Raw genomic sequence first — 13392 nt, 5'->3', positions numbered from 1 at the left:
CAGGGTCACACAGCCGCAGAAACACTGTGTATGTATTTTTGGGACAACTCAAGCAAGAGGGGGGAAAGTAGTTCCATTATGGATTTGATGGATGTGAGACTTGTATTTGTCACACAATCTAAATGTTTCTCCAAAATGTCCGTGCTGCCATAAACCACACTTGTCCTGAAAGTAATCCTACCCTTTCAAATGGCACTGAGTGATGCATCTGTGAGAGCTCCACTGAGAGGCAACTAGATGTTTTTCAGTGACGACACTGTTGTCTGGCAGAACACTTTCGACGCATCGAGATCTCTGTGCACTATGCAGTCAAAAATCAATATGTGGTTTATAATTTTGAGATATTTGACTCCATCTGTAACTAATCCATAACATTTTGAACAAAAGAACATCCGCTCTGGATGGAAATGTTTGATCAAATGGTTGTTTATTGGAGTTAGTGTGCAGTGAGTTAGGGTGTGTAATTCCTCCCGATAACCTTTTAAGTTCATTAAAATGAAAAGCAAATATGACACGTGTCGTCACTCCCACTGCTGCCTGTATTAAAGACCTTTGTTGTTTACTTGGGAAATCACACTTTAATTCACTAGGAGTCTAGTCTGGAGGCGGTTCTAAGCAGTTTGAAGGAACCATGTAACATTACACAATTTACCAGTCAGTTGTCAGACCTTTAGTAGACATCAGGGGCTGCCCTTGTACATGCATGTGCCATTTTAGCTCAGAAACTGGCCGACATTCTATTTGCAGGCTTAATATTTCTAGCCTTTTGGGTTGGAACTAATGGTGGTATGAGTTTTCACTATCTTGTCTATAGCCCTCTTTTTTTCTAACTTAATGAACACAGTAATACAAATTGTAGCAGGATTCGTTGTCACCAGTCTGCTCCAGCAATTTGGATGGAAAACGAGGGCCGGAGCAGCTGAGCCCATGCTGCTTTGTATGGAAATGAAGAAGTTTCTGAAGGCACTGGACATATCCAACAGAAAGAAAAAAGGCCGGTGCAACTTCCATTATATGAACATGGTTTGGTTTTAAAAAGTCTGACAATTACACAGAGGACAGTGGTTGAAAAGGGTGTTAATAGAAGTAATCTTATGAGTAAGCGAAAAGCAAAAGAATGCCTCATCCACGGCAAGTGAGTTGTCGAGCAAGAAGAAAAGTTTTTGCTGCCTGTAGGCCTACTATGTAAAGTATTACTATGTTTTAGTAACACAGTTAGGAGTACACTTAAAGCTCCTATGAATTTGCAATACCAGTGCTTTACCCCTTCAGAGTATTTATATTGAGATTTAACTTATACCATGATATCAATTTTAGACTATACCGCCCAGCCTTAGTGAAGACAGAGTTTTCATATATAAATATAAATTTGCTTGTGTTATTCTGACACAGGCATATGTTAACATAATCTCACTTTAACTGTGCAGTTAATGTGAGAATAATGCATTTGAAATTGTAGATTGTGTGCCATCGATCGAGCGCCTGTTACGGCTCAAATTACCGTGTGTAATGGCTTTGAATAACAACACAAAAGCGGCTCAATAGCAGTGTTACAGGACATATCCAGTGTCAGACCAAGGTCCAGCCCCAGGCCTTTACTATGACACAATGTGCTGTGCTGACAACTGCTTATTGTAAATCCACTTAATATGACAATAGGCTTTTGCTCAAAATTTGACAGTGACTGAAAATCTGAAATCTAAAGCTGCATCTGCATATACTGCTTTTGTGCACACACACAATTGTTTTCCAAACAACAGTGGTATGCATCTTTCTCCTGAGGTCTGTTGAGGCTAATATTGAAATGATATCATACTGTATGTAGTGGAAATTAAGTAAAGGAGAAGCAGACTGTTTGTCATGCTATCTGTTATGTGTTGTCACAGCGACTTTCCCAACATTTACTGAGAGGCAAGGTTGTCTTAAAACAATTTGTCTTTTGTGCAATATGTATTTCAGATAGTATGGTCTATGTTCCAACATAGAAACAATGATTTTTAACAATTTAAATTCAGTTCAGATTCATTTGATATGAAATTGTATATTAAAATCGTACCTGCATTTAACTGGAAATGACTTTAAAAGACATGATTACTTGCTTACTTTTAATCCATTTACAAAGTGCTGAATGCTTAAAAATAAAATCTCAATAATAGAAAACGATAAGTCAACTTTTTTGTGCAGCCCACTGAGAACATTAATTTGTTTACTTAAGAGTCAAAAGTTGGTATGTCATCCATCTGCATTCTGAATTTTCACTAACTCTATATGAGTTTACATTTTTTGTAAATAAAATACCTTATTACTTCAGCAACTGCAGTCAAGTGTGAGGATTTTCCAACCATTTTCCAACATTTGTTGCCAGCTTGCCTCAGGTTGACTGCTCATGCAGGTAACATTAATATGAGCCCTCACTTGCACTGAAACATCCCCTACAGTAAAATGTTTTTAAATATACCCAGTAATAATACAAGTTCTGCATGAGCACAGTAAGAGTTTGTAGTTATTTGAAATTTGAAATAATACTTGTTGTCAATTATTCAGCCCCTAAGAACAGTTTCAAGCTTCACTCAGGAACGCTGTTGATTGGAATTGTTCACATAAAAAAAAAATGAGCAAAAATAGAGGCACAAAAATAGTGCCGAAAGTCACTCAAAGAGACGTATTAAAGCACAATGTTTCAAGAATGTGTTTTAGAACATCCACAAATTGAACACTTTGAAACACCTGCCAGCGATTCAGAACTTCTGCCTCAGGGAATCAAACTCTCAGTCTTGAGCTGAGAGTTTTCTGACATTAAGAGGCTGTGTTCAACATTGTACACTGGCAGCAGAGGCAGACTAGTGAAGGCAAGGAATAGCGTGAGCTACAAAACAGCGTGATACACAAAAAGCAGCTTGTTGACACATGCACAGCCTTCAACCTTCGGCATGTTTATCAGTGGGTTAAAAAGTGAGTTGTCACAACAACATTAATTAGCATTTCTTCACCGCATGCCACGTTTTTAACTTTAGCATAAAAGCTGACACCCTAAGCCACCGCACACTGTCAACCGATGTTCTCAGGTGAAGCATACACCGTTAGGACGATTATTCTCAGCTGTTATGAATGAGTTATTAACTATGTTTGGAGCGATGCCTCTCTATATGATTGAGTTCCTCCAGCCCTGTGCGTTCTGTGGGAAGCGGGGCATCATGGGGCTGCCTTGACAAGCTCATCCATCAGCACAGCATGTTCAAGTCCCCATCAAATGGCTGCAGCGCTCCATAAAGTGGAGGAGGAGAGGTGTCACTCCCTAAACAGGATATATGGTCTCTCACTGAGACACAAATTAGACAGTAAATACATTACAGTGGAACTAGCCTCTTCCACGGCAACATGTTTGCACTGCCGCTGTGCCAAAATCAACACTGCAGGGCTATTAGAGTAGGCTGCTCGCCTGCCAACGAGACGTGCGTATGTGCATTGGATTACCTCAGCATCTCACTCACATCAGACTAGAGCATTGACATAGTGACAGCTTGATCTTTCAACGGGAGTCCAACATAAATCATTAAATTTCATACCCAAAGTCAGTACACATGCTATTTTTTTGTTGTATAATTATCACCTTGACATTCAAATAGGATTTTTTGGAGTTAGCTTGGTAGCATAATTATCATCACTTTCAACCTTGACTGACCATTACTCAAAGCATGTTTTACTGGAGGCACAGGTGGAATACAGCCCAGTCACAAATTTTGATTTGGCACACACAGGGCATGAGTCTCTGTGTGTTCATTCTAGCCTATCGCGTTGGAATAGTCGTCTCACACATATAGCACGGTGCACACTAAAAACAGACAGAGCTGTGACTCCGTCCAACAGACTTAATTAATTTTCCCTCCCCCTGCCTTTGTGCTTCCCAGTTTGGTATGGCCAACTCCCAGCAGCTCACTCCGCTGTTGGCCAGGAGAGGAGGGTGAAGACGGCCGCATATCCTCTGATGCATAAACACGGTGTTGTCCCCAACCCCGACCAGTGAGCGGCCATGACATGTGAGAAAGTTAATATGATCCCCCAGATTGTACTCGCCCATAACCAACAGGAATTTCACTTTTTAACAACAAAGATGTGATACATCCTGGCTGAAGACCATTTATTTAAGTGGCCCTATTATGCTTTTCCACTTTTTCCCTCTCCTTTAGTGTGTTATATATATTCTTGTACATGTAAAAGGTCTGTAGAGTGTAAAACCTGAAGTCCATGCCTCAAAGGAGTTACCCTCCCCCTCAGAATCACTGCTCCTGAGCTGCCTGAAACAGCTCGATTTAATTCTCTCCTTCACTTCTGTAACTTTATGATGTCATTATGTTATGGAAGTCACGTAAAACTCTCCGGCTAGTTTGGCCCGCCCTCAAACAACAAAAGAGAGAGACGGAGCTGAAGCTACGTAGGAAGAGTTTTTTTTTTAAATGTGACACGTTGACCAATCACAACAGAGTGGGCTAGCTGACCAATCAGAGCAGACTTTGCTTTCTGGAGGGAGGAGCAAGCGCTACAACAGAGTATTTCAGAGAGAGGGTGAGAAGAGGTGCTGCGGGACAGCCAGGATGAGAAAAACAAGGCGGATTATGAGCATTATTGTAAACATGTTGTAACTGTAACTTGAGATAAAAATATGCACCTGGAAAATAGCTTAGGGCCTGTTTAAGAAATCTACTAATGCATGTAACCTAAACCAGCGGTCCCCAACCTTTTTTCTGCCATGGACCGGTTTAGTGTAAGACAATATTTTCACGGACCGGCCTTCAAGGTGTGGCGGATAAACATGTAATAAAATGATACAATCGGCATGAAAATAAATATAAAATGCATAAAAAATACAACTCGCAATAACGCTGAATCACTGGGAGCCCTGAGCTTGTTTCTCTGCAACGAGACCGTCCCATGTGGGGGTAATGGGAGACAATGACACCCGAAGTGTGTTCCTTATTTCCAGTCTACTCTGTGACTTTGTTTTGATTGCTGTCACTGCAGAAAATCCCGCTTCATTTTCGCTAGCTTGTGGGCTTACTTTTTGAGGTGACGTATCACGTGACCGAGACAAGCGTCTGGACATGTGTCAAGAGGCACAGGTGGATGTAATTGCGAGAGAATTTTTCAAAATAAAACATCTTTCAGACTGATAATCAATAAAATGAAAATAATAGAAGTTATTTATTCTTTCTCTGCGGCCCGGTACCGGTCCGCGGCCCGCTGACCTAAACAATGTAAATAAGATATCTGGTGCTGGAGATCAATAATTGGAATGGTGCATGAGAAAGGAGAGCTTGGAGAAGTTGTATTTGCTATGACAAGCAAATACAGGATTCTGTTGAGTTGTGTGAGTAAATCACTATATTCATGGGCGGCAAGAGAAATGTTGTCGTGGATTTAAAGGATGAAAACCGAGGTGACTCGTCTTTGCTGTGTGATGTAACAGAGTATTTCAGTGCGCCAAATGCCTGAATGTGAAACTAGAAGGACACAAACCAGGCATTCATGAATATGCATGCTGCAGTAAAAGGCAATTCAACAAGAATCTGCATTCACTGGGAGAGCCAAACTGCAACAGGAAAAGTACAAATTTACGACGAGGTTTACGTACCTTGATCCACACAAACAGAGTTTTGAAAGTTATACAAATACATTTGCAGTTGACGCAGAGAGTTTTTCCAAAATACTGACACATAGAGCTGAATTAATTATAGAAGAACAGCCAACCGAGGGCCAAGTTTGAATCTCTAGAGGCAAAAGAGTTTGCCCCTTTCATCTCAGACACAATTGCACATCTCCGCCTTGAGGCTGCCTGTGCGTCAAGTATGTTTGGAAGCATATACTTGTGTAAACAAATGCTCTCCGTGATGAGGCACAACGATCATCTCACAGGCCCACCTGACAGACAAGAAGATGTCTATTTTTTTATTTTTTCATAAAAGGTGTCTGCTGTCTGACTAACATGTATATTATTTCAGTAACAGCTTTCGCAATCTCACGGCTTTTGTTTTCAAATGAGTGATCACAGTCTAGTCTCCGCAATCAAACTCAAAAGGGCGGCTGCACGATGAGTATCAAAACAATCAGAATGAGTGTTTGTATCAAACGCAGGGATAGAAGACGACTATCACAAAAAAAGCCAGACAGTTTTATTGAATTGATACAGATTGGATAATGCAGTGCAGCGAATGAGGCTTTGTGTGGCTTCATTTGCAAAGAACGACGCAAAGCTCTCCAAATTAAACTAAATATTGACAGTACGAGGCTCTGACTGTCAGAATGTGTGGAGTGATGGAAAGGTCAAAAACATGATTTGGGTGTATATGTTCGACAAAAGGTTAGTGACTGTGTCAGAATGGTTACTGGCTGTCAGTCTATAATAAAAGGAAATGTCACAAGCCACTGAGATTACCCACTGAGATTGAAAAATGTGCACTCCGTAAATCTGAAACATAGGTTACATATATATATATATATATATATATATATATATATATATATATATATATATATATATATATATATATATATATATATACACAGCGGGTAGAATAAGTATTGAACATGTCACCATTTTTCTCAGTAAATATATTTCTAAAGGTGCTATTGACATTACATTTTCACCAGATGTCGGTAACAACCCAAATAATCCATACATACAAAGAAACTAAACAAATAAATTCAGAAATTAAGTTTTGTGTAATAAAATGGAATGACACAGGGAAAGTATTGAACACATGAAGAAAGGGAGGTGCAAAAAGGCATGGAAAGCCAAGACACCAGCTGAAATCTATCAGTAATTAGAAAGCAATCCTGCCCCTTGTCAGTGCAAATTAATATCAGATGGTTCAGTCCCAACTGATGGCCTATAAAAAGGTGTCTCATTACCAAGGTGTCGCATAAGAAATATCTCATGATGGGTAAAAGCAAAGAGCTCTCTCAAGACCTTCGCAACCTTATTGTTTGCAAAACATACTGATGGCATTGGTTACAGAAGGATTTCTAAACTTCTGAATGTTCCAGTGAGCACTGTTGGGGCCATAATCCGGAAGTGGAAAGAACATAATTTCACCATAAACCGGCCACGACCAGGTGCTCCTCGCAAGATTTCGGACAGAGGAGTGAAAATAATTATCAGAAGAGTTGTCCAAGAGCCAAGGACCACTTGTGGAGAGCTTCAGAAAGACCTGGAATTAGCAGGTACAATTGTTTCATAGAAAACAATAATTAATGCACTCAACCTCCGTGGCCTGAATGCACGCTCACCACGCAAGACTCCTTTGCTGAAGAAAATGCATGTTGAAGCTCGTTTAAAGTTTGCTGCACAACATTTAGATAAGCCTGTGAAATACTGGGAGAATATAGTCTGGTCAGATGAGACCAAAATAGAACTCTTTGGATGCCATAATACACACCATGTTTGGTGGTCAAATGACACTGCACATCACCCCAAAAACACCATACCAACAGTGAAGTTTGGAGGTGGGAACATCATGGTGTGGGGCTGTTTTTCAGCATACAGCACTGGCAAACTTCATATAATTGAAGGAAGGATGAATGGAAAAATATACCGAGACAACCTTGATAAAAATCTGCAGTATGATGAAGATGAAACGAGGGTGGACATTTCAGCAAGACAATGATCCCAAACACACAGCCAAGGAAACTCTCAATTGGTTTTAGAGAAAGAAAATAAAGCTGCTAGAATGGCCCAGCCAATCACCTGAATCCAATAGAAAATCTATGGAAAGAACTAAAGATCAGAGTTCATAGAAGAGGCCCACGGAACCTTCAAGATTTGAAGACTGTTTGTGTGGAAGAATGGGCCAAAATCACACCTGAGCAATGCATGCAACTAGTTTCTCCATACAGGAGGCGTCTTGAAGCGGTCATTACCAACCAAGGCTTTTGTACAAAGTAAATTTCAGTAAGCGTGTTCAATACTTTTTCCCTGTGTCATTCCATTTTATTACACATAACTTAATTTCTGAACTTATTTGTTTTGTTTTCTTTGTATGTATGGATTACTTGGGTTGTTACCGACACCTGGTGAAGATGTCATGTCAACAGCACCTTTAGAAATATATTTACTGAGAAAAATAGTGACGTGTTCAATACTTATTTTACCCGCTGTATATATAAATACATATTTATATATATCTATCCAACCTCAAACACACATATATACTGTATATATGTAGACTGTTTATAAGTTAATTTTACATTATACATTTAGTTGATAGTGCATACTCAGTTTTCAGCCCTTTAACAGTGGTCTGGTGTGCCAATCCATGTTGGAATTTGAAATAAATATTCTGAATAATCAGGATGACAGTGTGTCTCATCATTCAAAGAAGCTAGAAAGAAACAAGCATAGCTATGTGAAGACAAATTAAAGGGTCTCATCACCCGTAAAACAAATGACAGGACAACCTTTTTCATTTGGGCTATATGGGGATAAGGAATATCTGATTTTACATAGAAATGCATAGTTTCTCCAAATAAATCATGATATACAGCCTATTTTGGTATAAATAGTCTATTAAAAAGACTGATATCTGTTGATAAAAACTTGGAAATAACTCTTTTATTTCAATCAATCTCCTAAGTATGCCTGAACAAAACTGTATCAAACTTGCAGGACCAATCAGAGTAGCATCTTGGCAATAGCCTCAGAAAGGATAAATAACAATAACATTAGGCTACCATCGAAATCAAAAAATAATTGTATTAGTCAGAGCACGCACACAAAAACATATAGCACTATCAGAACACTGAATATATCTTGAATTTATGAACAATTGTCCTTCAAACTCAGCGCGGAGCGACAGTATAAACTCTGTCTTTCAATGGTTGCCGGTTGTTTCCCTTCTTTCTGTGGATTGCTATAACTGGATGGAAATTAATTTAAATGGTATGGATACCATAAGTTCTATTAACAACAAAATAAGCAAGTGGGCTAACCTGGTATTGTCTGTCTTTATATCGCTCTCCACTCAGATTCAGTACTATGGACAGCGCCGCACCTACACACCCTCTACACATAACAAACAGCGTTGTCCTGAAATAACCTCTAAGTTCCCCCTTTAAGTTGGGTGGACAGCAGTACTGGGCTTTCCCTGAGCCACACAACCTCCTCTCAGCCGTGTAACCTGGAGAGCGGACAGCCTACGCAACAACACAAGAAGCATAACTGAAGCAAACACACAAAGGGAGAGCGATCCCAGGATGGCAGATGGTCAAGCACAGAGAAGAGAAGTGTGTGATAACAAATCCACAATCCTGATATTAAGAAACAAAGGCCTTACCTTCTGTCCTATGCTACTGTGATCATTTACTGTATTTCCATGTTTATCTAGACCAATGTTCAGTTTCGAAATCGAACACTGCCATGTTGAAAATCTACGAATGAAAGTTAGGATTTTAGTGATCACCTTTTTTATGGCTTAGTAGGGCTTAGCTACTTGATCATAACTTTGACAGGCCAGTGGGGAGAATCGGAAATTAAAGCGACAAGCTGCGTGACAGTCTGATCGAAAAGAGAATAGACTGTAACTTCATTAGTGCCAGCCATCAATCAACTTGAGCAAAGTTTTACAGACATCTTTATGAGAGAACAGACATCATGATCTGAGTTTGATGATTCACTGAACTTATTGGACTTTGTGCAGCTGGACTTTCTCACACAGGACACTTTTATCTGTGTTATTGCAATAATTTGCCTGTGAAATAATAAAGATAGGTAACTGGACCTTAACACATGACCTACCTGATATCAATTGATTAATAGCTTCTTTTTTAAGCTCAGACTAATTTGATCATCAATTATAAGTAGCATGGCTCATCGGGCTAATAGACTTGCTCTTACCACTTATTGAGTTGTGAACATAATTATTTCACACATATGGTATGGAATAACAACTTTTCACTTCTGTGAAATTTCCTGCAGTAGCTCAAAATGCATTTATTGAAATATATCAAAGTGCCTGGCATATGGGAGAAGTTTAAGTTGGTTGCATTCTGCAAAACCTCGACGATAGATGGTGCTGAATCCTTCACACTGCACCTTTAAGCTATAGGGTTAGGTGTAGACTCACTCCAATTGCTAAGCAACAACTTATTGACCGAAAGATTTTGCAAACTTTAGTTCATCATATTAATAATCAAACAAAACCTTACTACTTGACAGTTAAATTTAAAAAAGTACTAATTTCTGTGGCAATTTATTTAGCACAAATGTGTTTTAGCAGTGTTTTTGCCCTTTAATGGTGAATCTTAGTGGCATGTAAAAAAGCAGAGTGTAACGAGTACAAGTTATGTTTTAAGGTTTTAAAGAAAGAGAAGTTATGGACCAGTCATCTAGTAGTTTGCACTAGGTTCGTCTAGGGAGCCCAATGTGTATGAAAAAACCACTGAGAACAAAAAGTAAGTTTTAACCAAGCATTTGTATTTGATATTTCATCCAAACAACATTAAATCATAACATACATTTGTCTTTCAAACATATAATATAATGGGGTTCTTAGACGTCAGCAGGGGGAATAAATAAAGGATTCAGTTCATTCCAGTGATCAGTTCATTTCCTACTACTACCCACACTCGTGGGAAGGGGAATTGTTTTTTCCAAATTCATTGGGTAGCCGCCATCAAACACTTTGTCTTGGATGATTCGAAAATCCACCGAAGAGGGTAGACACAAAAACCTGACCGCTGCCTGCAGAGGATCAAACACATGTAACATGAAGAGCTTCAGCTGCGCTAGCCTTGCCGTCCGTCAGAATGGTACGCAATGAAAACAGGAAGTTACCGGACATGACCCGGATATTTATTACACAACGCCCATCAGGGATTGGCTGCACTTTACTGATTAATGTTATTTTATTAAGCAAATCTTAAACCAGGAAAAAATATTTTAAAGAGCTAAACTTCCCTGGGTTACACTTTCCCCCCAATCTCATGTACGTCCCGTGACATGGAACTGGTTGGGTTTTAATTGGCCGCTTTGGTGTAACAAAGGAGGGATCTGTTAGAGCGTCTGCTAGGGCAGTAGTTAACCCCTGAAACAGTGACTGAATAGTATTCAATACTGGGTGTCCAGGTTTCGTATACTGAAGTCGCTCTGGTGGTTTCCTGGTTCTCGTCGAACGTCTTAAAGGAAGCTGATCATCTTCCATATTGGGGGATTCAAAAGAAATATTTACATCATGACCTATAGGAGAATAGGCCGTTTCCTCTGCTGCATCATCAGGTAGTAGGTTTAAACCAGGCTCTGCATTTCCTGACGAGACTGAACCCTCAGGGCTTTTGGCTGTATCAGGTAAGTCGGATAGATTCTGAGTAGCATCCGCTGCTGCTTCTTGGTTTGTATTATCAGAGGCTGTGTGATGTGTGATATCTTTGTAGGGACTGTGTTGGAAGGTGCCACGATAGAGTCTGTTGGGATATCAACTATGGTTGTGAATCTGGCAAGTTCTGACCTGGGTGGTCCACTGTACCAGCGGTTTGGAATTACTTCATCGTCATCTGAGAGCGTGTTCATGTCAATATGATTAACAGGAGGGTCAAGATTAGAGCGAAGTTTTAATCTGGGAGTTAGTTTCACAGAGGGAATACTTTTTGGTGAAGGCAAGTATCCACACGGTAGCAAAAGATCCCTGTGTAGGGTTCGTAGGGGACTGTCTTTAGTCTCAGGTCTCACTGTGTAGACCGGAAGAGTTCCAGCTCTCTTTACGACAATATAAGCCTCAGATTCCCATTTGTCCTCAAGTTTGCGTTTGCCTCTGAGACGAACATTTCTGACCAACACACGATCTCCCACAGCTAATTCAGAGGCAGTGACATGCCTGTCGAATCTGGCCTTGTTTCTTTTCATGACTTTTTCAGCATTTCCTGTTGCCAATTCGTAGCTCTCCTTCAGATGAGACTTAAGATCTTGAACATACTGAGAATTGATACACGTGGTTTCTTTGTAACAGGAAGTCCAAAAGCTAGGTCAACTGGAAGTCGTGGTTGGCGTCCGAACATGAGTTCGTAAGGAGAAAATCCAGTGACATCATTCTTGGTGCAATTGTATGCATGTACAAGTGGTTTCACAAAATCCTTCCAGTGAGTTTTGTCCTGGTCCGCCAGAGTTCCAAGCATGTCCAACAGTGTACGATTGAACCGCTCAACTGGGTTTCCTCTCGGATGGTATGGTGTAGTCCTTATTTTATGAATTCCAGCCATTTCACATAGTTCCTTTATTGTCCGTGACTCGAAGTCTGGTCCTTGATCGCTGTGAAGTTTTTCTGGGATTCCATAGTGAATGAGGAAGTTGTCCCATAAACATTTTGCGACTGTCCTGACCTTTTGATTGGGTGTGGGAATGGCCACTGCATATTTTGTGAAATGGTCTGTGATTACAAGAATGTCTTTTATCCTGCTTCTGTCTGGTTCAAGTGACAAGAAATCCATGCACACAAGTTCCAGAGGTCTTGTTGTTTTTATGTTGACAAGGGGTGCAGCTTTCTCAGGTAGTGATTTCCTTTTGACACACCTTTCACAAGTTTTTATTTTTTTGCAAACTTCAGCAGACATTCTTGGCCAATAGAATCTGGCTCGGACCAGATCAAGCGTTCTTTCAATTCCCATGTGACCCATGTGATCATGTAAACTGGTCAGAACTTGAACTTTACACAGATTCCCTGACTCAGATACCCACTGAGCCTTTAGGCCCCCAGGACTGCTATGTGAAGAGCCCCTCAAAGTTCACATTCAGGATGACTCTTATTGCTCTTATTCTTCTAATGTAAAGTAAGTATTATGTATAAGGGCTTGAAGTCTTAAGACTCGTTCTCAACTCACAAATATGTTACAAAAAATATCTAACTAATTAACAAACGTGATTTTTTTATATGTTTTTTTACATTTTCTTATTGTAAGTCGCTTTGGATAAAAGCGTCTGCTAAATGACTGTAATGTAATGTAATGTAATGTATATATATAATACTAATGTCTCGCTGTCTTGCTCACGCCAACGAACGCACGTGCGTCAGAAAACGTCATGGAGACGACGCAACCGAGGTTATAAAAGGTCAGCAGACCACTCGGCCTCCTCACTTTGCATTTGAACTTGGACACGAGTTGACCTCTTGCAAGGCCCCGCTGTGGAAACGAACTCTTGGAGTTTTAATCTACTGGAAAACGGATTTTGTTGAAAAACGAAACTATCTTATCACTCAACTATTTGTGGAAAACCGAGGATCTGAAAACAGGCCTCAGTGGACCACTGATTAACGAGACACACCTTAGACTATAGCTAGCTAACTGTGCAGGTAAGACAACTTTATATTCATCTTATCCTTTTACTTGTGATGAATTTATTGATTCATAGCC

The sequence above is a fragment of the Anoplopoma fimbria genome, chromosome 24 (assembly GCF_027596085.1).
Source record: "Anoplopoma fimbria isolate UVic2021 breed Golden Eagle Sablefish chromosome 24, Afim_UVic_2022, whole genome shotgun sequence".
Taxonomy (NCBI): domain Eukaryota; kingdom Metazoa; phylum Chordata; class Actinopteri; order Perciformes; family Anoplopomatidae; genus Anoplopoma; species Anoplopoma fimbria.
Note: the sequence above shows the minus strand (reverse complement) of the source record.